Source organism: Hyperolius riggenbachi, chromosome 1 (genome assembly GCF_040937935.1).
Source record: "Hyperolius riggenbachi isolate aHypRig1 chromosome 1, aHypRig1.pri, whole genome shotgun sequence".
Taxonomy (NCBI): Eukaryota; Metazoa; Chordata; class Amphibia; order Anura; family Hyperoliidae; genus Hyperolius; species Hyperolius riggenbachi.
In genome coordinates this window covers 456,547,893-456,574,459 of record NC_090646.1, presented here as the reverse complement: position 1 = coordinate 456,574,459, position 26,567 = coordinate 456,547,893, and the positions used below count along the sequence as shown (strand labels likewise).

The 26,567-nt window shown below is 45.1% G+C and overlaps 1 protein-coding gene across 3 annotated transcripts in view; it reads right to left on the bottom strand.

Moving 5' to 3' along the window:
• The window catches only part of TPST2 (tyrosylprotein sulfotransferase 2), an 88,868-nt gene extending 63,535 nt beyond the window's left edge, over positions 1–25,333 (bottom strand). The window contains exons 1-2 of one of the 3 annotated variants that reach the window (XM_068238846.1): positions 25,139–25,333; positions 22,291–22,396 (exon numbers count right to left, since the gene is read on the bottom strand). The gene's annotated coding sequence lies outside the window, so the exon portion shown is untranslated. The remainder of the gene's footprint in view (positions 1–22,290; positions 22,397–25,138) is intronic. The other 2 variants (XM_068238838.1, XM_068238829.1) reach the window with 2 other exon arrangements.
• Between the last annotated feature and the right edge of the window lie 1,234 nt (positions 25,334–26,567).

The window sequence follows — 26,567 nt, the reverse complement described above, 5'->3', positions numbered from 1 at the left end:
ATCTTTGATGTATGGACTTTTACCTGGAAATGGAATATGTCTGAGATTTAATTAAAACCTAGTTCCTCCCCTCCCCAAGGAAGTTGCAGCCTACAGGCGTAGCTCAGAGTATAAAAAGCAGAGGCAGATGCCTAGTGACTGTCTTCTCTCGGAGGTAGCGAATAGCTAGGGAGGATCGCGACTCCTGGTCGAAACGGCGTCCTCCCGTCAAACAACGTTCTAACCTAAGCTGGTAACGTTCTTTTTTCCCCCGTTTATTTTTACGCAAATATCCGTGTGTGGTATCTTTGTAACTCTTAATTGTGTAACTTTTTTACTTTGTCTTTTTGTAATCTTTTTGTATATATTAAGTTCTGCATTGTTCTATGTTTTTCTAGAATATTAAATTATTATTTAAGAAGTTTGACTTCTGCCGTACTAAACTAACACTCATAGCCTAGAAGAGACTGAAGTGTAACCGTGTATAAGTTCATGCCTAATTGTACACTTGAGCAACACTACCGTATGAAATTGTAATTGCATTGTGTGTGGGGGTGTTTGTCATACGTTGGCCTAAGCGCGCAGCTGACCCAACGTACGAACAACGCCAGTGCGAGTAGCGACAGCAGAGTAGCGACAGCAGAGTGGCTAACAGTATCGTTCGGAACGACCGTTAGTGGGTCTTTGCTTCACGACAGTGTAAGATTGCAACTGTGTGTGTGTGTGGGTGCGTGGCGTTCCCGTATTTGGCCTAAGCGCAAAGCTGACCCAAATACGAAAACGCAGATTGCGTATTGAGCACTCGATAGCTGAGTGAACGTGTCTAGCAACGCTAGTGGTGGCAGTGGGAAGTGTTTGAGGGGTTCCAGCCTTGTTTGTAGCTTAAATAAGGCTGTTCCCCGCTTAATCTGGTCAAACCCGCAGTCGGGAACCGTATACGCAGGCGTGCCGCGGGCCGGTTCCTGACACCCCCCTTGTTAAAAAATAACTTAACTGTGGTTTATCACACCTGAGTTCAATTTCTGTAGTCACACCCAGGCCTGATTACTGCCACACCTGTTTCAATCAAGAAATCACTTAAATAGGAGCTATCTGACACAGAGAAGTAGACCAAAAGCACCTCAAAAGCTAGACATCATGCCAAGATCTAAAGAAATTCAGGAACAAATGAGAACAAAAGTAATTGAGATCTATCAGTCTGGTAAAGGTTACAAAGCCATTTCTAAAGCTTTGGGACTCCAGCGAACCACAGGGAGAGCAATTATCCACAAATGGCAAAAACATGGAACAGTGATGAACCTTCCCAGGAGTGGCCGGCCGACCAAAATTACCCCAAGAGCGCAGAGAAAACTCATCCGAGAGGCCACAAAAGACCTCAGGACAACATCTAAAGAACTGCAGGCCTCACTTGCCTCAATTAAGGTCATACGAAAGAGACCGGGCAAAAACGACCTGCATGGCAGATATCCAAGGCGCAAACCACTTTTAAGCAAAAAGAACATTAAGGCTTGTCTCAATTTTGCTAAAAAAAACATCTCAGTGATTGCCAATACTTTTGGGACAATACCTTGTGGACCAACGAGACAAAAAGTTGAACTTTTTGGAAGGTGCGTGTCCCGTTACATCTGGCATAGAAGTAACACAGCATTTCAGCAAAAGAACATCATACCAACAGTAAAATATGGTGGTGGTAGTGTGATGGTCTGGGGTTGTTTTGCTGCTTCAGGACCTGGAAGGCTTGCTGTGATAGATGGAACCATGAATTCTACTGTCTACCAAAAAATCCTGAAGGAGAATGTCCGGCCATCTGTCAACTCAAGCTAAAGCGATCTTGGGTGCTGCAGCAGGACAATGACCCAAAACACACCAGCAAATCCACCTCTGAAATGGCTGAAGAAAAACAAAATGAAGACTTTGGAGTGGCCTAGTCAAAGTCCTGACCTGAATCCTATTGAGATGTTGTGGCATGACCTTAAAAAGGCGGTTCATGCTAGAAAACCCTCAAATAAAGCTGAATTACAACAATTCTGCAAAGATGAGTGGGCCAAAATTTCTCCAGAGCGCTGTAAAAGACTCATTGCAAGTTATCCAAATGCTTAATTGCAGTTATTGCTGCTACCCAACCAGTTATTAGGTTCAGGGGGCAATTTCTTTTTCACACAAGGCCATGTAGGTTTTGAGTTTTTTTCATACTAAATAATAAAAACCATCATTTAAAACTGCATTTTGTGTTCAATTATGTTATCTTTGACTAATAGTTAACAGTTTTTGATGAGCAGAAACATTTAAGTGTGACAAACATGCAAAAGAATAAGAAATCAGGAAGGGGGCAAATAGTTTTTCACATCACTGTATATACATTGCTTTTTTGGGGACAATCTAGGCTTTTCTGGGGTAATATTTTTGTTCAAAGTATTGTTTAAAAAGAACCCAAATCGGTCATAGAAAAAAAAAAAAAAAAAAAAAAAAAAAAAAGGATCCTACCTGATCCGGGAGGGTGGCCAGATCAGGTACTGCCCATTATCGCCTCTCCCCACTGCTCCTTTCTGTTTTGTTCTAGTTTAGCTTTTGTGACCCCCTGGGGTCACGAAGCTGCAAATGCAGCTGTGTTCTCTCCTCCGAGAGCACAGAGCGGTGATTGATGATCAAGGAGCGAGGGAGAAGAGGGTAACAGTCAGAAAGAGCCAATGAGAACGCTCTTCGCGGTGCGAAAGGGGAGTTATGCTGGAGTTCCTCTACTGCAAGGGACGTCCCTTCCCCATTAGTCTGCCACCAAGCTCCCAGTCGCCAGACTCGTGTCAGCGGAGTGCCTTTGTGTCCCTTTTTTTTAATATTACAAATCGCCTCTGGTACAGTTTCACAGGCATTTTCTCTGGGAAAATTAGGCATAAACGCAAAAAAATTACACATTTGATCATGTTAAAATCCAATTTTTACCTGAAAAGTGCCACAGCTCAAAATATTATTATTTGGCTTTTCCTGATGAAAATAATACCCTACATGCCATATTTTACCACTAGTTGGGCATGTAGCATACCATTATCGCCAGTCTGTGCATCTGCAGGACTGGATGCGATTGCTATGGTGTATAGTTTGCAGACCCCAATGCTGTGCAGGCATTGTTAGGCAACAGCATAGGGATGCATCTATACAGCCTTGGGTTCCCTGAACCGCCGCCCTAGCGACTTCATCTGATCGCTTTGGGGGCGGCCATTACAGGTTCCTGTGAGTTTTAAGGCCAAGTATAGGTGACAAAAGTGGATCATTAGTTAGGTAGGGGTTAAAAGTTACCTAAGAGTGGGAAAAACACTTTATAAATTTAATGGGACACTGTCACTTTAAACTTGCTATCAATCATTCATGTTTAACCACTTGAGGACCAGTCTTTTCGCCCCTTAAGGACCAGAGCTTTTTTCTCCATTCAGACCACTGCAGCTTTCACGGTTTATTGCTTGTTCATACAACCTACTATCTAAATGATTTTTACCTCCTTTTCTTGTCACTAATACAGCTTTCTTTTGGTGCGATTTGATTGCTGCTGCGAGTTTTAGTTTTTATTATATTCATCAAAAAAGACATGAATTTTGTCAAAAAAATGATTTTTTTTTTACTTTCTGTGCTGACATTTTTCAAATAAAGTAACATTTCTGTATACATTTTTGTCCAAATTTATTGTGCTACATGTCTTTGATAAAAAAAAAACAAAAAACATTCAGTGTATATTTATTGGTTTGGGTAAAAGTTATAGCGTTTACAAACTATGGTGCCAAAAGTGAAGTTTCCCATTTTGAAGCATCTCTGACTTTTCTGAGCACCGGTCATGTTTCATGAGGTGCTAAAATTCCAGGATAGTATAAATACCCACCAAATGACCCCATTTTGGAAAGAAGACATCCCAAAGTATTCACTGAGAGGCATGGTGAGTTCAAAGAAGATTTTATTTTTTGTCACAAGTTAGCGAAAAATGACACTTTGTGACAAAAAAAAAAGTTTCCATTTCTGCTAACTTGCGAAAAAAAAAAAATGAAATCTGCCACAGACTCACTATGCTCCTCTCTGAATACCTTGAAGTGTCTACTTTCCAAAATGGGGTCATTTGTGGGGTGTGTTCACTGTCCTGGCATTTTGGGGGGTGCCTAATTGTAAGCACCCCTATAAAGCCTAAAGGTGCTCATTGAACTTCGGGCCCCTTTGAGGCATTTGTTTTCTAGACTACTCCTCACGGTTTAGGGCCCCTAAAATGCCAGGGCAGTATAAGAACCCCACAAGTGACCCCATTTTAGAAAGAAGACACCCCAAGGTATTTCGTTAGGTGTATGGTGAGTTCATAGAAGATTTTATTTTTTGTCACAAGTTAGTGGAAATTGACACTTTGTGAAAAAAAAAAACAATAAAAATAAATTCCCGCTAACTTTTGACAAAAAAAAAAAAAAAAATCTTCTATGAACTCGTCATACACCTAACAGCATACCTTGGGGTGTCTTTTTTCTAAAATGGGGTCACTTGTGGGGTTCCTATACTGCCCTGGCATTTTAGGGGCCCAAAACCGTGAGTAGTCTGGAAACCAAAATGTCTCACAATGACTGTTCAGGGGTATAAGCATCTGCAAATTTTGATGACAGGTGGTCTATAAGGGGGCGAATTTTGTGGAACCGGTCATAAGCAGGGTGGCCTCTTAGATGACAGGTTGTATTGGACCTGATCTGATGGATAGGAGTGCTAGGCGGGTGACAGGAGGTGATTGATGGGTGTCTCAGGCGGTGGTTAGAGGTGAAAATAGATGCAATCAAGGCACTGGGGAGGTGATCGGAAGGGGGTCTGAGGGGGATCTGAGGGTTTGGCCGAGTGATCAGGAGCCCACACGGGGCAAATTAGGGTCTGATCGGATGGGTAGGTGTGCTAAGGGGTGACAGGTGGTGACAGGAGATGATTGATGGGTGTCTCAAGGTGTGATTAGAGGGGGGAATAGATGCAAGCAATGCACTGGCGAGGTGATCAGGGCTGGGATTTGAGGGCATTCTGAGGGTGTGGGCGGGTGATTGGGTGCCCTAGCGGCAGATAGGGGTTTAATCTGATGGGTAGCAGTGACAGGTGGTGACAGGGGGTGATTGATGGGTGATCAGTTTGTGATTAGATGGCAGAACAGATGTAAACCATGCACTTTGGAGGTGATCTGAGGTTAGGTCTGCGGGCGATCTGATGGTGTGGGAGGGTGATCTGATCTGAGTGTGGGGGGTGATCAGGAGCCCCCAGGGGGCAGTTTAGGACCTGATAAAAAAAACAGCGCTGACAGATAGTGACAGGGAGTGATTGATGTGTGATTAGGGGGGTCATTGGGTGCAAACAGGGGTCTGGGGGGTGGGTCTGAGGGGTGCTGTGGGCGATTAGAGGGCAGGATCAGTGTGCTTAGGTGCAGACAGTGATGGCTGCAGCCTGCCCTGGTGGTCCCTCGATCACTGGGACCACCAGGGCAGGAAGCAGCCTGTATAATACGCGTTGTATACATACAACGCATATTATACACTTTGTATGCGGCGATCGTAAAGTTAAGCGTACGGAAGCGGCGGCGGGTAAGAGCACCGGGTGGGCGGAGCCAGCCGCCAGATTGCGTCACGCAATCGCAGCATAACAACGCCCGCCGCCGCCGATGGCCGTATTGCGGTCGTTTGGGCCCAGCCCTTGCTGCCGCCCATCGGTTGTGGGCGGTTGGCAAGTGGTTAAACTGGTACAGATATGTGCATAAATAACAGGATGCAAGGGAGGGGGGGGAGGGGGGTTGTCTACTCATGTCCTGGCATTTTTAGGGAGACAAATTAGGACGTCAGAGTCACGTCCAAGAACAGGAGGTGGTTAAATGAATTTATGCAAATTCAAGCAGCTTGGAACTGGAGCAATCAAATGCAGTAGCTGAGGATTGTGATTGGTCAAATTCAAAGTTGCAAACATTTACATATAACTAACATACAGCCTGTATCAATTCAAAGTTATTAGCATTTTACTGACCAACTCTAGTTATGGATAACATTCAATAATGTGATGCTAAAAAGAGCCATTCCCTGTACAGACTGACATCCTGCACTGAACAGATGAGAAGATTGGTACCCATCTCCCCTTTATCACATGAAAGTGAAAGGAGTGTTTAGCTATCAGCAAGAACAAAGGGATGATTTGCATATTCAGCAGTGATGTGCTGTGGGACACCCTCCTATGCTCACTCCAACCTGAATAATCCCAAATACCTTCTGTTTTAAGGAAAAGATCTGTTATCCAAATGAAAGCTGATGCTACTGTTCTGCTCCTTGGCCCTCCTGCTCTGAGTCGTAGTTCCAGCTTCCTCCATAGCAAAGTGCCTCTATCAGGACCAGAATCAGTTTTATTTGGCCAAATAAGTTTACACTTCCAAGGAATTTGACTTGGCAGTTGCTTAACAGACACAGACAAAAACAATACCAGGATACGCAGTGTAGGTAATTGCAAGTCAAGGGCATACGTTAAAGTGGTAGTAAACAGGGTAAGAAGTGTTCATTTTCAGTTCTATGCTGTAATGATTTCCATTCCTAGCAGCTCTAGCATGGTTTTGCATTAAGCATGCACAAAGCTAGCAATATGTCTGTACAGAACCCAGGACTGAACTGTTACCCAAGGGAGTGCAGTTCCCTTTTGGTGACAGTAACTGTGTGTGCATATGCACCGTAACTCCAGAAATACTAAATCTGTGCCTACTCGTGTACTCTGGGTAGGTACAAGACTATAGCCCTACTCCTGGCAAGTTGTGCCTACCATCACCAACCACCTGGTGGTCCACTTACATAGCTGGTGTTTTTTTCCCACATGATACCTGGTCATATTCTATTGTGTACCTCTGAATATATTTGTGGGATAACCTGTCATTCTGCATAAGCTCATATTTAACTATTGTTAAGTCTCCTTTGATTACAAGGTTACACCTTGTTTCTATTTTTGGAGATACTATTTTGGTTATACTGAACCTTTTTATGCCTCTGTAGCAGATTCAGTCTATTAAAACGTGCGTCAAGCTGTTATATGAAGGATTCTTTTTCTTTTATATACATATCTCCTTGCCCACTCTAATGATTACTTACTTGCAAGTGTATTTCATTTTTCCACTGTATAGTTATTGCGAGCTTTTATGCTCGGTACACAGCAGCAAGAAAAAGTATGTGAACCCTGTGGAATTATATGGATTTCTGCACAGACTGATCATAAAATGTGATAATTTTTTTCTTCATAGAATTAGATAAAGAAGGTGAAAAGAGAAACAGACCAAAGAAGAAGAAAAGTACTGTATCCTCCAGCGTACAAAACACCCCCCCCCCCCCCCCGGAATCCTGCAATTCCCATAAAATTCCATAATTGCCATTGCCCTCGCAGCAGAAATTGATCGGAACCCCATGTAAAATGTGATATGATCTTCATCTAAGTCAAAATAATAGACAATCACAGTCTGCTTAACCACTTAAGGACCACAGGCTTCATCCCCCCCCTCCCACAGCTTTAAAAACTTGCTGCAGAGCCATACAACTGAGCCCCCTCCCCTCCTTTTCTGCCCACCAACAGAGCTTTATGATCGCTGCTGGGGAGTTCTGTTTTCTTTAATTCATTTGTATTTTATTTTGAATTAAAAAAATATATATATATATAGCTATTGTTTCATTTATTTTTACTCTCTTTCCCTCCGGTGACTGTCAATCAGCAGAATCGTCTCTCAAAGACATCAGCCTATAACAGCCGATTGCTCTGTGAGCCTCTCCAGGGGACAGCCAAGTGACAGGGCTGTCCCCAGTACAGCGCTGCATCAGATCGCAGCGCTGTACAAAGAAAAGAAACCTTCCTTTCTTTTCTCTTTTTTCAGTCTGTTAGCGGCGATCGATGCTGGCACTCAAGTGGAGATGCGCGCACATCGGCGCATGCGATCCCCGCTAATCTCCACCCACTGCACGCAATCGCCGCTAATCTCCACCCACTGCTCTAGAAGCCTTTCGGCATTATGCGGTCCTGGGTCTGCCTCCTTCCCAACGCCTATCGGCATTAGACGGTTTGGAAGGGGTTAAACTAATACCACACAAAAAATTAAATGTTTCCATGTTTTTATTGAACACACCATGTAAACATTCACAGTGCAGGTGGAAAAGGTATGTGAAAAACTTAGATTTAACCACTTGACGACCGCAGTGTTAAACCCCCCTAAAGACCAGGCCATTTTTGCTGCACTGGGCTGTGCAGGCTTTTCAGCCTCCTGCACAGCCCAGCTAAGGAGCATGGCGATCAGACTCCCCTCCTATTTTTGTCCCTAAGGGGACATGCCGTCGGAGGTGTCCGATCGCTGCTGTACTTTTTTTTTTTTTAAGCCTCATAGAGGCTCTCTCTCGCTCCCTCCCCTCCGCCTACAGGATTGAACAGGACGGCGATCCTGTTCTCCGCCTTTCATAGGCATCAGCCTATGAGAGGACAGCGATCCTTGGCCAGAGGCGGGGGATCGCCGATCTCATGCAGCGCTGCTGGAGACCGCAGCGCTGTACAGATGTAAACAAAGGGGATTTCTTTCCCCTTTCGTTTATAAGCAGCCTCTTAGCCGCGATCAGCGGCTAGCAGGCTAATCACGGAGCTCCACTCCGTGAACTGGCAGGGAACGATCGCACATGCGCGCGGCTGTTCCCTGGGAAACTGCAGCTCCAGGACTTGACGCCAAACAGCGTTAGGCGGTCCTGGGGCTGCCGCCGCGGTCACGCCCATCCGCGTGACTCGGTTGTTATGTAGTTAATAACTGGTTCAACCTCCTTTGGCAGCAATAACTTCAACTAAACGTTTCCTGTAGTTTCAGATCAGACACGCACAATGGGCAGGAGTAATTCTTGACCATTCCTCTTTACAGAACTATTTAATTGTTAACATTGCAAGTTGGTCCTGGTAAACTTAGTGCAAGGCCTCCAATTCTTAAATCACAACTCACCAAAATATGTCAAATAAAAGCCTGGTAGACATTCTGCATATGAATAAAAGACTAGAGCACACATTTGTTGACTTAATTACATTTATGAGTCAACTTTAAAAATTGTGAAACTTATACAAATAAGGCAGGCAGAGAGTAGTCAAAATCCAAGCAGAGGTCAGTGCAGGCGGCAGGCAGAGAGTGGTCAAAATCCAAGCAGAGGTCGGTGCAGGCGGCATGCTTTCAAATGAGCTTATCTGCCATGGCAGTCAGGTGACGCAGGGGAGAGATCAAATTACAACTTGAGATTAGAGACAAATGAGGAGGAATTAGAAACACTAATACACACACACACACACACACACTCACTCTCGCTTACAGTCCACTTTAACAATTTGTCCCGCCCTGTGACGGTCCGCTGCACTGATTGGCTCCCGGGTCCCCGGAAGAAGAGCGGAGATATGGGGATCCCAGCGGCGTGATAAAACTTCATGCTGCTGGGGAGAGGGGCTTGAGTCCAGCTGCACAGCGCCGATTGCACGCGGGACTGCAAAAGAGCATTTCAAGCAGGTAATCAGCTACCTCGACCTGAGCTCGGGCTTACTGCTCACAGCACATTATTCCTACCCCGAGCTCAAGTTGGGTTTACCGCCAGGGATGTTAATGCAGTGAAATTAAATTCGTTGGAATAACCGAAAATACTATACAGTATCCATCATAACAAAATTAGACAGGTGCGCCCCAACAGAGATATTAAATCAACACTTAATTGAGCCTCTAGATGTCTCCTATGGCTGAGTGTCTGGATTCTGGATGGAGGCATTTTTGACCATTCTTCTACAGTATATAAAATCTGAACCCATAAATTTTTAATGATATTCAAGTTAGGGGACTATGACGGTCGTTCCAGATCTTTGTAAATCTCCCTCTACATGAATGCCTTTGGCAGGGGAGTTTCACTTACCTTGATCTCCTGCCAGCCTCCTGCAGCCTCCCTGTATCCGCACCATCTCTGAACGATCCTATGGTCCCCCACCGCGGCTCAGTTTCTTTACCGCCGACTTGCCGAGTTGACGGCCACTCCTCACTCGCACTCCCGCTGTCCAGAAAACCTTGTGCAGGACACTACCAGCAAGGGGAACGCGAACGAGGGCCGCGCAGTGGACGGAGACTTGCAGTAACTAAACTGAGCGCGGCGGGGGACCCGAAGTTTGTTCAGAGACAGCCGGGCGCTTTTCGTGTGCAGAAAAAATTCTGCAGGATAATTCTGCACATTTTGTCAATTTTCTTTATCAATTACATTAGCTGCTGTGAAAAAACATGGCACACTTTACTGCATAGAAACACACAGGGTATGCAGAAAAACGCATGCAGAAAAAGACGTGTGTCCCCTGCCTTGGTAGTTTTGACCTGTGTTTTTGGTTATTGTCTTGTTGGAATATCCAACCCCTTCATAACTTCAACTCTATGACTCATGCTTGAACATTATCCTGCAGAATTTGTTGATATTGGGTTGAATTCATCACTTTAGTAAGCGCCCCAGTCCCTGAACTAGCTACACAGCCCCATAGTATGATGGACCCTCCACAAAATTTCACAGTACAGAGCAGGGTTTTTTTTTAATGTTCTTCCACCATGCAAAGTGCTTTTTGTTATGACCAAATGACTCCATTTTTGTTTCACCAGTCCAAAGCGCTTTGTTCCAAAATGAACGTGGTTTGTGTCCTCTAAATTTGTACATACAACAAGTAACTGTTAATAGCATTAGTGCAGGAGGGGCTCCTTTATCATCACCCTGCCAGATATTCTAGTGCAATCTCTGCTGAGACGAGGAGCCCTCTGGATCCTGTGCAGACTCCCCCCATGTTCTCGCTGCTGCTCGCCGGAACCTTCCAGAACATTGGGGCTATGCTCCTCATCTGGCACTGAGTGCGGTCAAGCTGAACCTGCTTGAGTACTACAGAAATTAACAGCAGCGCTATCCCAATAATACAGTCACTATCATCAGAGTCCAGTGATCTTCCACCATCTATTATTCCAAAACCATTAATAAAGGCATATGTCACTCCAGGGTCACTTGCAGATCAAAACCGCACTCACCAGATATACTGACTCTTATCACAGGAGTCAGCATTAGCAGCGAGGGGTCTCAGCCCCCTTCCTAGCTCACTGGCTTAACCTCTTCACAGTGCGCCCCAGCAGTTGGAATAGATTCACACGGACCCCCACTACAGAGGTTTCTGACCACTCTCACAGACCCCCACTACAGAGGTTCTGGCCACTCACCCTGGCTATGGTCCTCACAAAGAAAGCGATATACTTCACTAGATGATCCTCAAAACACAAGCATACACACTTCGCATAGCGTAATACTGTTTATTAAAATAAAGTTATAAACATCTGTTGCACTCACAATCTGCGGCAGATGGTCACAGCATAGAGTTTAGACGGGCTCTCCCCCGTGCGCCACTCCGGATTGGCGCTCTGTTGGCAGCCGGACCTTCCACGCTGGATCCCTGCACGCCGAGGGGTGTGTAGTTCCTCCATAGCACACTCGACCCCGCCCTACGCGTTTCGAACGTCAGTTCTCTTCAGGGGCACGAGGGCACCTGCTTGAGTACTGCCATGCCTGCGCAGTAGCACAGGGCCACACCTGCATGCGCTGCTCCAGCTTACTGTGCAAGCACAGCCGCACTCGCACAGGCACAGTACAGCCACACTTGTGTACGGCGTGAGAAGCCCGTTTCCAGAGGCTTTCCTCTTCGTAGGCGAGTACTATATGTCTTTTTTTGACTCGGGTACATTTAAACAGCAACTATACCTGTGGCATTCCGTTATAGAGAAACCTGAACTGAAAATAAAAAAGTCAAAATAACCATACACAGGTCATACTTACCTCCTGTGTAGTCTACTCCTCAATCTATTTCTCCTCTCCTGCGTCCCATTTGTCCACTGTGATCAATGGATTTCTTCGTCCATTTTAAAAACGCCCATTTCCCCCTAACAGCTTCCTGGTCAGCACACTATTGTTAAAATATTAATAAAAAAACACTGCGCCACAGTTCAAATAAAATAGAACCTAATTGCACCAGTATATGAGATCGCTACAGAAAGTCCAGTTCAGGAAAACTTCAAATGTATAATCACTGCTGCGCTCCTCAGATCTGTGCCTTCAACAAAAGAATATAGTGACCTTTCCTTGACCTGCAATGAAAGCTTCACATAGGGTGATACCGTTCTGTAACATTAAACAAGTCTCTATAATTCGCATGCAAGCTCCACCAGGTGACAAATCACATCCGTGTTCAGTGCTCTCATTCCGTGCTCATTCCGTGATAATCCCCAACTGATGTATGCCAAAACGCTCACCAGATGTAGCCCACCTCAGATTGCAGGTGGAAAGTTCACTTTTGGCCCACTGCCAGTCAATACCACAGCCTCAATTCGTCACAAGTCTTCATTTATTCCCATAAAATCAGCTGCTGCCCGTTTTGGTGCCTGCTGCTTCCTCCTGGGCATGTCGCCTCTTCCTATCCTAGCAGCTCTCTTCGTTACGTCTCGCTGCTGCTGGCGGATCCGGGGCTGGAGTGGGCTCTGCTAGGCTGCTTCTGCCTAGCCTAGCCTAGCAGAGCCTCCTCCAGCCCCAGCAGTGATTATACAATTGGTCAGCACACTGTTAAACTGTAATATCACCCATTTGAGCCATAGGGAAACATGGACATAACCTTGCACATTCAGTTGTAACTGACAGCTGCTGATATATAACTGACAACAACTGGTATATTTCAGTTCTGACAAAGTATTGTCAGAACTGGAAGGGATCACTGTAAGAAGAAAATGGTGAGCCTCAGAGGAACCGACGGTGAGGTTAGTATGTAATATTCATTTGTAGCTACATCATGTGTTTAGTTTAAATAATTTTCCTTGCTTCAGGTTCTCTTTAAGGGTTACATTATTTTACAGTTGACAATGACAGTTTAAACCACTTTCATGTGACTGTAGCTACACGGAGAACAAAAATAGGTACAAGTGCTTTGCATGGTTGGGGTTACACAATCACGCTCATCTTTCTATCTACCTAAATGTCAATCTTTATTTGGGAAGATATAATCCACTATTGCTGACTGGCATTGCTCTGAGATTGTAAAAGTTAAAACATAACTAAGCACCGGTGTTTATCAAGGTAAAGGAATGTTGAACAACTTAATTGTACTTGCAATACACCATATTCAATCTGACAAATGTTTTACTGCATTTATCACTGAAGGATCTTTACATGCTGGATTTGCCATTTCAAGACCACAAACTGAGGAAGCTATAAAACCTCTATTCTTCTTCCTGTTACCACATCTACTATGCCAATCGCAACTTATGATAGCAGACAAAAATGATGCTTTTTCAGGCAATGCATGGCTCTATCCATGCTATATAGAAGGAAAACAACACAGGGGGCCATATGCAATTCACTTTTTCACCTGTGTTTTCTCCTAGGTGATATTTTTAAACTTGTCAATAAAATTCCTTTTAAGCCCCCAGAAGGCAAGAAAATACTCAAAATAATTTTTAGTACTATTTCACCAACTTTTTGGTACTTTTTTAGTTGAAAAGTACTGGAAAGTTATTTAAAATCTAAGATGAAAAATGATCTCCTAGGTGAAAACTCAGGTGAAAAAGAGAATTGCATATGGCCCCAGGTGAGGGTTTAACAGGCCTGTAGCTAGTCCATAACAGGAGGATTTATAAAACGTAGCTTTTAATTCTAAGCCTAAAATGGCCAGCAGGTATAACAAACATCATAAAAGTCCATGTGCCAGCATAGTCAATATCAATATCTATCCATGCTAGTAATGCTTCAAGTTTTAAAAGGCACAGCAACGACATTTAGTAAAATGAAATACATGATTAAAACGAGCTGCTTTCGGCACAGCAATGTTTCAGGACCAGCCCGGTGTGCCTGATTTTTTTAGTAAAGTAAAAAAAAAAAAAAAAGTAATTTGGTCACTGGCAATAGCAGTGCCTGAATTACGTCCCCCAGTTGCTACAACTCAGTGGGGAGTAGTAATCAGTGCGGGTCCAGAGTTTGCGCAGGAGCAAGGCGAGCAGTTTTTCAGCAACACCCTGTGCCGAGATGGCGCGCGCTGAGAATGAATAGACCCCATTTTCATATCCAGTTTTTTGCATTTTGAAAGCTCGTCATGAAGGATCAAATCAGATCAATTTGTTTAATTTCCCCCATATGAACAGATCTTTAAACTTCCTCCTGCATCCTTCTTTTATAGGAGACCTGAGACAGCTAAAAGAAATAAAATTAAACATACCTTGGGCTTCCTCCAGCCTCCATCAGGCTGATTAGTCCCTCGCAGTCTTCCCACACCACGTGGATCTTCCGCTAGCATCAGGACCGATCAGCATGAAGGGGGCTGGAGGAAGCCCTAGTTATATATCATTCATTTTTTTTTTTTAATTTGTAGTCGTTTAAGGTACACTTTAACTGCTTGCCTAACGCGTCACGCCGATCGGCATAAAGTCCTGGGGCAGCAGGCTGAAGTGACGGGACCCGCACCGGCAAACGGAGCAATTTGGGTTTCTGCAGCTGCGGGAAGCCCCATGTATGTGTTACATGTGTTACGGTCAGAACCCGAAGTGTGGCCACTTCGCGTTCTGGCCAGCCACTTCGGGTTCTGGCCGGCCAATGTGCGAAGTGGCCGCAGCGCAGCGGCCAATGTTAGAAATGGCATGATGACACATAAGTTACAATGTATTTTATGGCCGTCACGCTGCGGCCAAATGTATTAGAAGTCTCGCACTGCCTCCTCTCCTCCTCCCCCCGCCTCTCTCATCTCCCTGCCTCTATACAATATACGGAGCAGCCGGCGGGGACACACGTATCCCCGAGAGTCGTTCGTCGCGGCAGGGGAATCCTGCCGTTCCTGCAGAGCGGGTGCTGGCAGAAGCAATGTCTGCAGCCTCCCCGCTCTGCTGCCCTGCTGCAACGAACAACTCTCCGGGACACGCGTGTCCCCGCTGGCTGCTCCGTATGTGGTATAGGAGGCAGGGAGAAGAGAGAGGCGGGGGGAGGAGGCGAGGAGGCAGTGCGAGACTTCTAATACATTTGGCCGCAGCGTGACGGCCATAAAATACATTGTAACTTATGTGTCATCATGCCATTCCTCACATTGGCCGCAGCGCTGCGGCCACTTCGCACATTGGCCGGCCAGAACCCGAAGTGGCTGGCCAGAACGCGAAGTGGCCACACTTCGGGTTCTGGCCGTAACATATGTATAAAAAAAACCTTTTAATTATTCCTCTCTGGTTCTCTTTAAGGTGAAAAATAATTAACCCTTGTGAATCAACCACTATATATTTTTAATACTATGAACACATTGTGTAGGGAAGTTCTATAACTGTACTACAAGAAAGTAGTAACACTGGCCAGCTACTGGCCAATCAAAATTGCATGAGTGTACCACGCTTATAAGAGCATAAACGAGCTAGAACACATCAACTCCCATGTGTCTCCCATTCTACTCCAGGATCTTCTGCACTCATATTACACAACAGTACAAAGCTGCTGGGCTTGGTCTTGGTGCTGTGAACATTCATTCAAATGAGGATAAAAACAGGAGTGTTAGGTTAGCTTAAGGTAAAATAAAACTGCAGGGAACTGCACTTACAGCTCATCCCAAAAACACATAGTGCCATGCCATCAGGGTGGAATACAACAACAAGATACATGAAAACCCGTTTCTAAGAATATCAACAGAACTTTTTAAAAACAGAGCAGTGCCACAAGTAACAATATTATAGTAACACTCACGTGAAGACATAGGTTATCAATCAAACATCCGCTGTTTATTAAAGCGGCTTTTAATTTTAAGGATACTAAACACACAGAGAATATTGATCAAAATTAAAGCACTCCTACTCTAAGCAGGCTACTTTCTTACGCTAATTAAAAATGAATGATGTGATCAAGAGAAAAGTGATAACTGCAAAACCTCTTAAAGGGAAGGTCCAAGCAAAAAAAAAAAAATGAGTTTCACTTACCTGGGGCTTCTACCAGCCCCATGTAGCCATCCTGTGCCCTCGTAGTCACTCACTGCTGCTCCAGTCCCCCGCTGGCAGCTTTCTGACCTCGGAGGTCAGGGACACATTGCATACATTTTTACGCATTCCAGCTAGTGCAGGAACAAAAATGTATGCGTTGCACCACTAACGCGTAAAAATGTATATGTTAATGTTCCTGCACTAGCGGGAATGCGTAAAAATGTACACAATGCGGCCCTGACCTCCGAGGTCAGAAAGCTGCCAGCGGGGGACTGGAGCAGCAGTGAGTGACTATGAGGGCACAGGATGGCTGCATGGGGCTGGTAGAAGCCCCAGGTAAGTGAAACTCATTTTTTTTTTTTTGCTTGGACCTTCCCTTTAAGGCTGAAGTTCATTTCAGATGATTATTTTCTTAACTATGCTATAGGAGGTCAGCTAGAGGCTAGGAAACAAAGTAACCACTAAAATCTATTCTCTGACAGATAAGTACAGTATACTTTTCCTCAAAATGAAAGCATCAAGCCCCGCCAACAGACTTGTGTACTGTAAATGAATTGGAGTGTGGCCCACATAAGGGATCGTCAGGACTGTGGAGTTGGAGTAGAGGAGTCAAAGTAATTTTTGGGTACCTGGAGGAGGAGTGGGTAGTTTCATAAACCGAGGAGTCGTGTGATTTTTGTACCAACTCCACAACCCTGATAACTATTAGTCTAAGGAGTTGGAACAATTCTGGGTATCTAAAGTAGGACTCTGTGATTTCATAAACCGAGGAGTCGGATGAATTTTGTACCCATTCCACAGCCCTAGTATTAGACTAAGAAGTAGAGTCAAGCAATTTTTGGTACCTGGAGTCTGTGCTTTCATTAATCGGAGGAGTCAGAGTCGGATGATTTTTGTACCAACTCCACAGCCTTGGTTTCCACTCATGGGCCCTAACTCTACAATTCATTGTGATAATCATAGTAATGTAAATACATTTCTTTACATCCAAATGTTTTAGGCATGATATACACAGGAGAAATGCAACTGCAAAGAACAGCAATTTCTCTACGTACGAGTAGCTGTTTTAAGTCCAACATTGTTCAAAATTGCAAACATTAGTGATTGTATTGGGGGGCACTCTGGCAATGATCGCTGCACAGACATTGCTTGCTGAGCAGCCGGTCATATTCTGTGGAGAGAGAAAAGGGAGGATGACCAGGAAGCACCTCACTGTAGGAACTTCAATGGCAAAACATGGCAGACAATTTTTAATGTCAAAGCAAATTGAGTGTGTGTCAATAACTTTACTGTACTTATGCTGCGTACCTTAACTTTAATTAAAGAAAAATGTGTAGAGTTATTTGTATGTCCTGCTCAGAATCAGGATTGCATGCATACTTTCAGGTAAAATCGCATGCTGCCCATATCAGAAGTGTCCAAACTTTCTAGGATAAATTCCATATCGCCGTTCTAGAGACTGCTAGGTTGCTGAACTAGGGATTGCGGTTATTGCTGCTGGCATAGTGGTAGCTGCTAATCAGTGGCTGCTTCTGCTACAGTGGTGACTGATAACCTACAGGAGAGTAAAGGAGGAGGCAGAACAGCCACTGCATATGGCACCACAGCTACCGCCTGCAGACCACATGGAATGGACAACTGTAGAGAGCTTCAGGGGCCACCAGAGAAGGCTCAGTGGGCTGCATTTGGCCCCTGGGCCGTACTTTGGACATGCCTGGCCTATAATAAAGGACTGATGTAAAAAGATCTTTATTGCTTTGCATAGGATACTTTAGCAACTGTTCCGTTCAGTTCTGATAAATGGAACATTTTTACTGCCAAAGTTAACCCAGCCATATTCTATCTGCACAAAGGCCCACTAAGTTCCCTGTTGCCAGAATTGCTACCTGGCTACAAAACAGAATACAGGCCAGCAGTGGGGACAAAGATAAATCATTCAGGGGTGCAATAAAATATAAGGCACATTACAGAAGCCTCTCTGAAAAGGAGCACTTTTTTTTATAAAATAGAAAAAAGCCAGAAGAACCCATGAAAAACAGAATAAGCAGAACAAAAATGAGAAAATAACACAAAGGGGCAGTTCTATCAGGACCAGTGCAAACAAATATTAAAGCAAAGCAGGTGCAAAAATAAAGTAGGCGTAAAAGTGAAGCAGTTACTCAGTGAGACCCATCATAAACTTTCATCTACGCATCTGCTCCAATTCTGCACCAGTTTTGCTTTGCACTAGGTTAATAAATCTGTATCATAGAAAGCACAGTATAGAACAGTAGAACAGGAAAGCCAACACACTTACTACATTCTCCATGATGTGGAACTGGAACATGTTCACAAACTGTTAATATTAAACTATTTGGATCATTATGCTTCAAGCGCATGCGATTAATTATCTCAGTCCAACCCTTTATATAGAAGCATGTGAGACATATTTTTAGGTCCCTATGTCTCAGCAACCACTATTTGCTTACTGTATCTATGTAATGTTTTATACTGGACTATAGACTGTTGTAGGATACCCCAAGCTGCTTGGGTATTCTGTTGACCTGAAACTGTTCCTCTTGTTTGTTGAACAGTGCTGCTTTCTCTTGTGGGCAAGGACCTTGAATTCAGGTATTAAGTGAAAAGTTTTGCATATCTAGATAATATATGAACTTAGTACCAAGCCAGCTGCTTTTACTTCTAGAGAAGCAGAGTTAGGGAGTGTAACCCAAGGACTCCTTACTGAATAGGTGCTGGCTTACTGAACAAGAAGAGCTGAGATTTGAATCCAGGCCTCCTGTGTCAGAGGCCAGGTCCTTTACTATTACACTAGTGGTCACAGTGCCCCTAGTGTCTGTCCACTGCATTACATTACACATGTATCCCAGGACTCGGCAGTGAAGGAGTAGCTGGCAGGTGAGAGTCCGCTGCTACACTGCACAGCCTGGGAAGGGGAGGGGATTTCATGTTGAAATTGATTTAAAAAAAATCTGTGTGTAAAATGTGGAGGGAATCGAGCAGATAGATCCATCTCTGATCAGATAATGATGCCTATATATCTCAACTACACATAAATCCACCTATATACTGCATCTAGTGCAGGAGTCACGTTAACTACATAAACATGTCTTGCAAATCAACTTAGAAACCATGACTCAAAATAGGATATGGAAAAGTGCAAAAACCTTTAGGGCTCGTTTCCATGCAGCACAGAGCCCCTTGGCTCTGCGCGTCACTCTTGGCGGGGGAGCGGGGCTTGCGATCCCATTCATTATACTGAATGGGATTGCGGGCTGAATCGCATCGAAATGCAGCAAACCATACGTGGTGATTCATGGGTGAATCACTGCGCATGTATGGAAATGGCTCTCCCTGTGATCGCGTTTCTATAAGCGCCTGAAAACGCGCTATATGGAAACGAGCCCTAAATTAGATTGCAAAACACCATACATGCTAAAATTAATTAAAAAGGAACAGCTCCAAATTGCATCACATGCCCCCTCATGCATCACTCACCGCCACACATACAGGTAACAAATATACTGGCAGACCTCTTCAGAGTAGGGGAGATGTTGGGGTATAAACCATGACTCAATTTCGCTTTAACATGGAAGCAGGCATTAGTCAAGTTAGGGGTAAACTCACATAGCCTCCGCCAGGACTTTAGCATATGCGTTGCCTTGTATCAGTAGTATAGACAGTCACCACTCCAGTCAAATAGCATCAGATGCAGGCCTCCAAGACACAAAAATCCATCATTATCTTGTCCAATATAGGTTGAGGGCTATTACCCAACTGTAAACAGCATTCATGTTGGAACTTGAAGATGCTGCCCAGTAAGCTTGTGGCGTGATCCTTAGTGACGGATTAGGCCCTGCCCACCTACATGTTGCGCCTGCCAATCGCAGGCTTCATCAGCGTGTCTGCTTGAGGGAGGTAAGACCACCACTTCCTCCTTCATTTTTGCCATTTAAGTTCGCCTCTGTTCATTGTATACAATGCAGGCTTCATCAGGGTTTTTGCACTTTTCCATATCTTATTTTCAGCCATATCAGTGTATGGCCACCACCAGAAAATTCAGCTGGAAAAAATATTGCTTCAAAGCAACCAAATGTGAATATTATGAGTCCAAGGTGGGCTCATAAAATTGAAAAACTGTAGGCTACCTGATCTGGAGAACTGAGCGGATTAGGTAGCCGCAAAAAAACACGCTCCCTGCTGCTCCTGTGGGCCACACTGAACCCCTTTCACTTCGCTGCAAGGAGAGACTGTATGTCTCTCATCGAGCATGCAGGGAGATGGGGGAGCGGAAGGGGGCGCAGCCAGGGAGAGAGAGCTGCCCAATGGCAGCTCTGGAGACCCTGCAGCGACACCCCTGGCGGGCATTTTAAAAAGGGAATCGCTCTCCCGGTGTTTACCTCTGAGATAGTGACAAATATTATCGCTAATCTCGGGGGGCTATAGCGTGGCGGTGGGGGGCACAGAGCAGCAGTGTGGGGACACAGAGGCATGTCAGGAGGCAGTGAGCATGCATCTGTGTCCCATCTGTCCCCCATGGAACTGTCTTGGGTTCTCTTTAAAGGAATCTCAGCAAAAATAAAGAAACATATCAAACTAACTTTCCTCTAAGGGAGATTCGTACATGGTGTGGGCTATTGGGGGGGAAGCAGTGAGCATTTAATTATCTTTGGGGGGCTGATCTCCAGCCCCTGGTCTGTATGTAGGCCTGCATTTTGATACTCCCAGACGCAGATACTGATGTTTGAAGTGCTGGCAGTGATATTACGCGGCCCCTGCATGCCAGGAGATGTAGTCCATTAAAGCACACCTGTACTGAAATCAAAACTGGGGATTTTAACTTACTTCGGGCTTCTTCCAACCCCCCATATTCCATCAGATCCCTCAGCGTCCTTTGGGTCTCCTCCCTGCATGCGCTGCCCCATCTGTGCGCGCTCTACAATTATGCTCCAATCACTGAGAGCGTTCTGCTTATGAGTGGTTCATTCTTTTGAGAACTGCACATGCACAGATGCTCCTGGTGATGGAAGTGTGATTGTGAAGCGCATGCAGACTGGACACCAGGAATTTAGGAGCTGCCAGCAGCACAACGGAGGGGACTTGGAGACACCAAGGGACCTGACACACTATGGGGGCTGGAAGAAGCCCTAGGTGAGCAAGTGACCTATGAAAACAGATAAAATCATGCATTTGATATCTGCTGTAGTGTGAACAAAGGCTAAAGCAGTTATTTGTAATATTTCAAATGTTCAGAGTTTCAAGCTTTTTTGTGTGTGTGCTAAAAACAGACTAATTGCTGAAAATGCACTAAACAGCCTATAGACATGTGTGGTCAGTATTAGCCAGTTTGTTTACCAGAAAAAAACAATTGTTTTCTGCTGAAAAACACACTTTCCTGGACCAGATTCTTTCAGCCAAGTATTGGGTAAGAGTTGTGTATCTATGGCAATGTTACCTTACGGTTATTGCAAACAGAGGTTCTACAATCACTGCTGCATTGCCAAACTTTAGGCTGTCAGCTGAAACAGAGCCACTAAACAATATTACAGAAGACGTATCGCTGGCTATACACAGATTAATAGTAGCTCCACGTGTCAAACAAATCATTACTCCCCAAATATAGCGGCCCGCATACAATATTGCACCAATTAAGCTTGAAAAGATTTCAACAGACCTATGGCAGGATTACTCAAAGTTATGGGACCTGTGTGACTATACTTTAAATTGATACTTTGGCTAGTCCCTCATATTAGACAGAAATGGTAAAATTTGACAAATAAAAGATTGTATATTAGTGGGCACAAGGCCTCCTTTGCATGTGCAACTGAATTCACTGCGTTACCTGCTTCTGTTCATCAGCCACATACTTGTTGGTGCTTGGCACAGACAGTGGGCAGGATGCCCCCCACCCATGAAGTTGCATCTGACAACACGAGAGTTTTCAGTCACCGTGTAACACCACTGCGTGTCAGCAAACGCTACCATTCAGCTGCATGTAGCCAGAAGGCAATTGCGGCCGGCAGCTGGAAGGCTGAACTGCCCAACAAGCAGGCAGTACAGCTGCATATGAAAAGAGGCCTTAATCTGCACTGACCCTGGTCCGGATTATGAATATCAGCTCAGCCAAAACAGAATATTGTACCAAATAAGTTTCACCAATCACACGATGAAAAGGCAACAAACTCACTTTTGTGCAATATAAGTCACCAAATGGGGTTCAGTCACACTCGGGCGCTTTCTGACCACAGTTTGCGCTTTGCTGATCGCTGGCGATGAACAAAGCACTGCTGCATACGTAATCCTATGGGATTACTCACCTTGTTTGTGATTTCTGACAGTCACAAATGTGTTGCATGTAGCATTTTCCCGATGATTGCATCACGATTCTCTTTCACTGGAATGAGGATTGCAAAATGCTAATCACTGGGAAAAAGAAAAAAAAAGCAAAACACAGCAATGCAAAATCATAATTGCAATTTGCGGTTCCGAGTGTGAACGGGGCCTAACACTTCTCACTACTCAGTCCAGTTTCATCAATTAAGTAGATTGTTTTGAGTGGCAGTTTTAGTACAAGAACTGGACACAAAAGGGAGGGATAGGCCCTTCTTTCAAAGAAGACGCTAGTATAGGGGTGCCCATTGCATCGATCGCAAAGGCCTAATGGGTAGACTGCGATCTGACGCGGAAGACAGGTCATGCACTCTTTGCTGACAGTACTGTGTCGGCCAATAAGGGCAGCAAATGTGCCTGCGTCCAGCCCTTCCTGCAGGCATCAGCCAAACAGTGTGGCTGAAACATCCTGTGATGTCACATGCAGTCTGGAGGAGGGGACATGTTTCACCAGCGCTGTACAGCTGGCTGTTGTACGCTGAGCCTACACAGCTGGGTCTGTGGGGATCAAGCGATTCTCGCTGTCACACTCCTCACAAAGTGAGTACATCTACTTCTCTCACTTCCAATACATGCCACACTTCACTGATATAAGAATCAGTTACTGAAAGTGTTAGTATGTACCCTACACAAGCCTCTTCATTAATGATTGCCACAAATTGTTTTGATTGCTACCAGTCTATTTTATTCTTTTTTTTTTTTTTTTGGGGGGGGGGGGGGGGGTAGTCATCAAAGTAGCGGTAAAAAAAAAAAAGTGTGGGCACCCCTGCTCTAGTATACAGTATGTAGTTATAGATACACTTTGCCTGCCTGGTATTGTAGTTCCTGTTGCACACTGTAGTGGGACTCTCCCCCCAGAAAGCCCTGCAGCTCATCTGTACACTGACTGGGCATCCTCTCAACCTGCTAGGTTTCAAATCTGGCAAATCACAATACTTTGTGCTGTAGTGGGTACTGAGATTGGATAAATGGTCCCTATGAGGTTTCCTGTGGGGTCCCCTAAACTAGACAAGCTCTGATTAAACTGTTACCCAAAGTGATCATTTACCATTTGTGTATATGAAGCCAAGGCCTCTTTCACAGTGCGACGTTAAAGTCACACGTTAGAAAATGTTCCAACGCAGACTAACGCACAGCAATACAAAGTCTGTGTGACATTCACAGTGCACACGGTGCGTTGTGTGTAACATGTAGCAATATTTAGAAAGTGCTGCATGCTGTGCGTTTAGCAATACATTTGCTGCGTTATGTGTGTTGCACATGCTCAGTAAGGTTTTTTTTTTTTAATGCAACGCATGCGCCGTTTTCGTTCCATGAGTATGCGATGAAAACAGTGCACCAAGAGACACAACGCTATGCAAAAGAGCATCCAATTTTATAACCTACATGCGGTGCTTTAGGGGCACGTTGTGCGACTTTAACATTGCATCAAACGCAACGTCCCACTGTGAAAGAGGCCTTATTGAGGGTACTCACAATAGTAGTAAAAAAAAAAGAAGGTACTTATCCGTTAGCCGGGCGCATCCGGCAGGTGGCGCTAATTACTATTCCCCCTCCAGGCCGACATGGATAGTAGGGAAAGATGTAACTCTGGTGGAGTTTTGTCGCCACCTGCCAGATGCGCCCGGCTAACGGATAAGTACCAAAAAAAATAATCTGATCACTTGTCCAATGTTTATACATTAACAATTTTAATCATTCAGAAAAAAAAAAAAAAATAAATAAAATACAACCCTAGCCTGCACTACTGTACTTTGTTAGAATACTTCATACACTGACACTGGGATTATCAGTGATACAGAACTAAACGTTTAACTGCACTTTCCTGTACTTTTTTGCCATACGGAAACTTCATATAGCAGGGGTTAAACCAGACCATTGCACAGCCTTAACAGATTTAAAAACCAAAGATTAATTAACCGAGAGCCTGATTAATCAGTCAAGCTCCCAAGTAATTAATACATTGATTCCAAATTTGATTAGTCCTGTGCAAATGTGATTCAAACCTTGTTCATTTTGCTAACTGTAAAAAGAGATGCATCTTTAAAAGGAGTAGAGGGAGACCATTTACAACTAGCAAGGAAAGCCGAAGTATTTACAAAGTACTGTACAGTAGTGAGAATAACAGAGAGAAATTAACACCCAGTGTAGTCAGTTTATTATCAGTATAAATTAACTGATACTGCATGTTCTGGGGTCACATGCTATTGTCCTACAGTGATATAAATACATAGCATTATTGCTCAGAGCCCCATTTTAACCAACAAGAGAACACTGACACTTGTTTTATGAACTTGTCAATATGAGCTATAGACAGCAGTGTACAGACACTCGTGCCTGCCAGCAGCCTCAGCAAATAACACTGATGATGGTTGGAACCATGACACTAAGTTTCCCCATCAAGTTGTGAGGGAGTTTGGTGGCCTGAATGCTCAATGTGCACAAGCAGCCAGCTCAGCAGCAGCAGGCAGGGGACAGGTCCATCATACATGACAGCAGTAGTGTAGCAGTGAGGGATCCCATCCACTAATGGACATCCAGCCTCACACACAGCATCCCAGTGCAGCTGCTATCACACATATAAGACACATATAGAGATGTGATGATGTATAGAAGGGGATCACACAGCCCTGCAATGAATGGAGCGCCCCCCATTCTCACTGTACCCAGAATAACAACACCTCCATACACCACAAACTTGAGGGGGCCACAGTAACCCAATGGTGGTCCTCTCGCCCTCTCCAATCATGGCCCCGCCCCCTCCCGGACTCTCACCTCTGACACTGTCCCTACTGCAGCCACACACGGTAGTATTCTTCTCTCTCCCTCGGCGACCCGGCCGCGCGCCCACGCACACGATTCCTTCTCCACGGCCAGACAGACTCACACTCTCACTCCGCCCACGCCAGCCCGGGGCCGCGCACACACCGCTTCCCCGCCCCTCACGCGTGTCCGTGGCCACGCCTCCCGCCGCCGAATCGGTGGTTACTGGTTAGCGCGCTCCTGAGGTGGCGAGTCTGGTTCTGGCGACGTCGTGTGTGCTGCCAGCACCGGGCGGCAGTGTGCGCGCACCCCTAGCCGGACCGTTATGTCTGCCTCCCCTATATAATCATAAACACATAGAAGAGCGGTCACCCAGCCAGCGTGCGACCCATCCATGTGCATTGGATGCCTTGTTCCCCTGCAGGGACGTTGTACCAGACTTGCTTCGTGCATTCAGAGAGAGATCACACTTGTGTCTGCAGAAACCACTGACGATTTCTCACTAGCACATTTCTGCATAACGTGCATTTTGCTTCAAGTGAACACTGGATTTATTTACGGCTCTTTTTCCACTTGCAAGGGCATTTTGAAAATGTGTTTGTGCTTGCAAAAGATTATCTTGCCACTTCTTGCGAAGTTCATTATTGGGAGCGAAACGTAATTGCAGCAATAATCGCGCAGCACTACGATTGCACTTGGGGAAAAATTGAAATAATGGGAAAAGTGTGCTGCAATTTACATGTAAATCACGGTGCAGTCACAATCGGCAAAACGCTGGTGAACCGCTTGTTCAAGCGGATCGCGGCTTGTGAAAAAGGGCCCTAACACGTGCACAGTGCCGTAGCTAAGGTGCTGTGGGCCCCGATGCAAGTTTTACTATGGGGCCCCCAAAGCAATCTATACATAAGAATTGTACGGTGCACCAAACCTGCCAATGACAACCACAGTGTCAGAGGTGCAAGAAGGGGATGGGGAACAGCTTGTTAAAGAGAACCCGAGGTGGGGTACTGACAATGAAATCCTCATACAGAGGCTGGGTCTGCCTATACTGCCCATCTTCTGTTGCTATACAGACCCCCCTGTGCTCTGCTATCCCCCATAAATCACAGCCACGCTGCCGACACACAGCGTGTCACAGCGGGCTGTGTTTACCTCTTTTTTGTCAGTCTCGGCGCTCCCCCCACCTCCTGCATAGCTCCAGTCCCCGCCTGCGTCCCTTCCCTCCCCGCTGATTGGAGGGAAGGGACGCGGGCGGGGACCAGAGCTATGCAGGAGGCGGGGGGAGTGCTGAGACTGACAACGCAGAAGTAAACACATTTATGGGTGAGCGCAGGGGGTGCTTAGGGGAGATCTGGATAGCATAAGAGGCTGGGCTGTGTAGGCAGACCCAGCCTCTGTATGCAGATTTCATTGTCAGAACCCTGCCTCGGGTTCTCTTTAA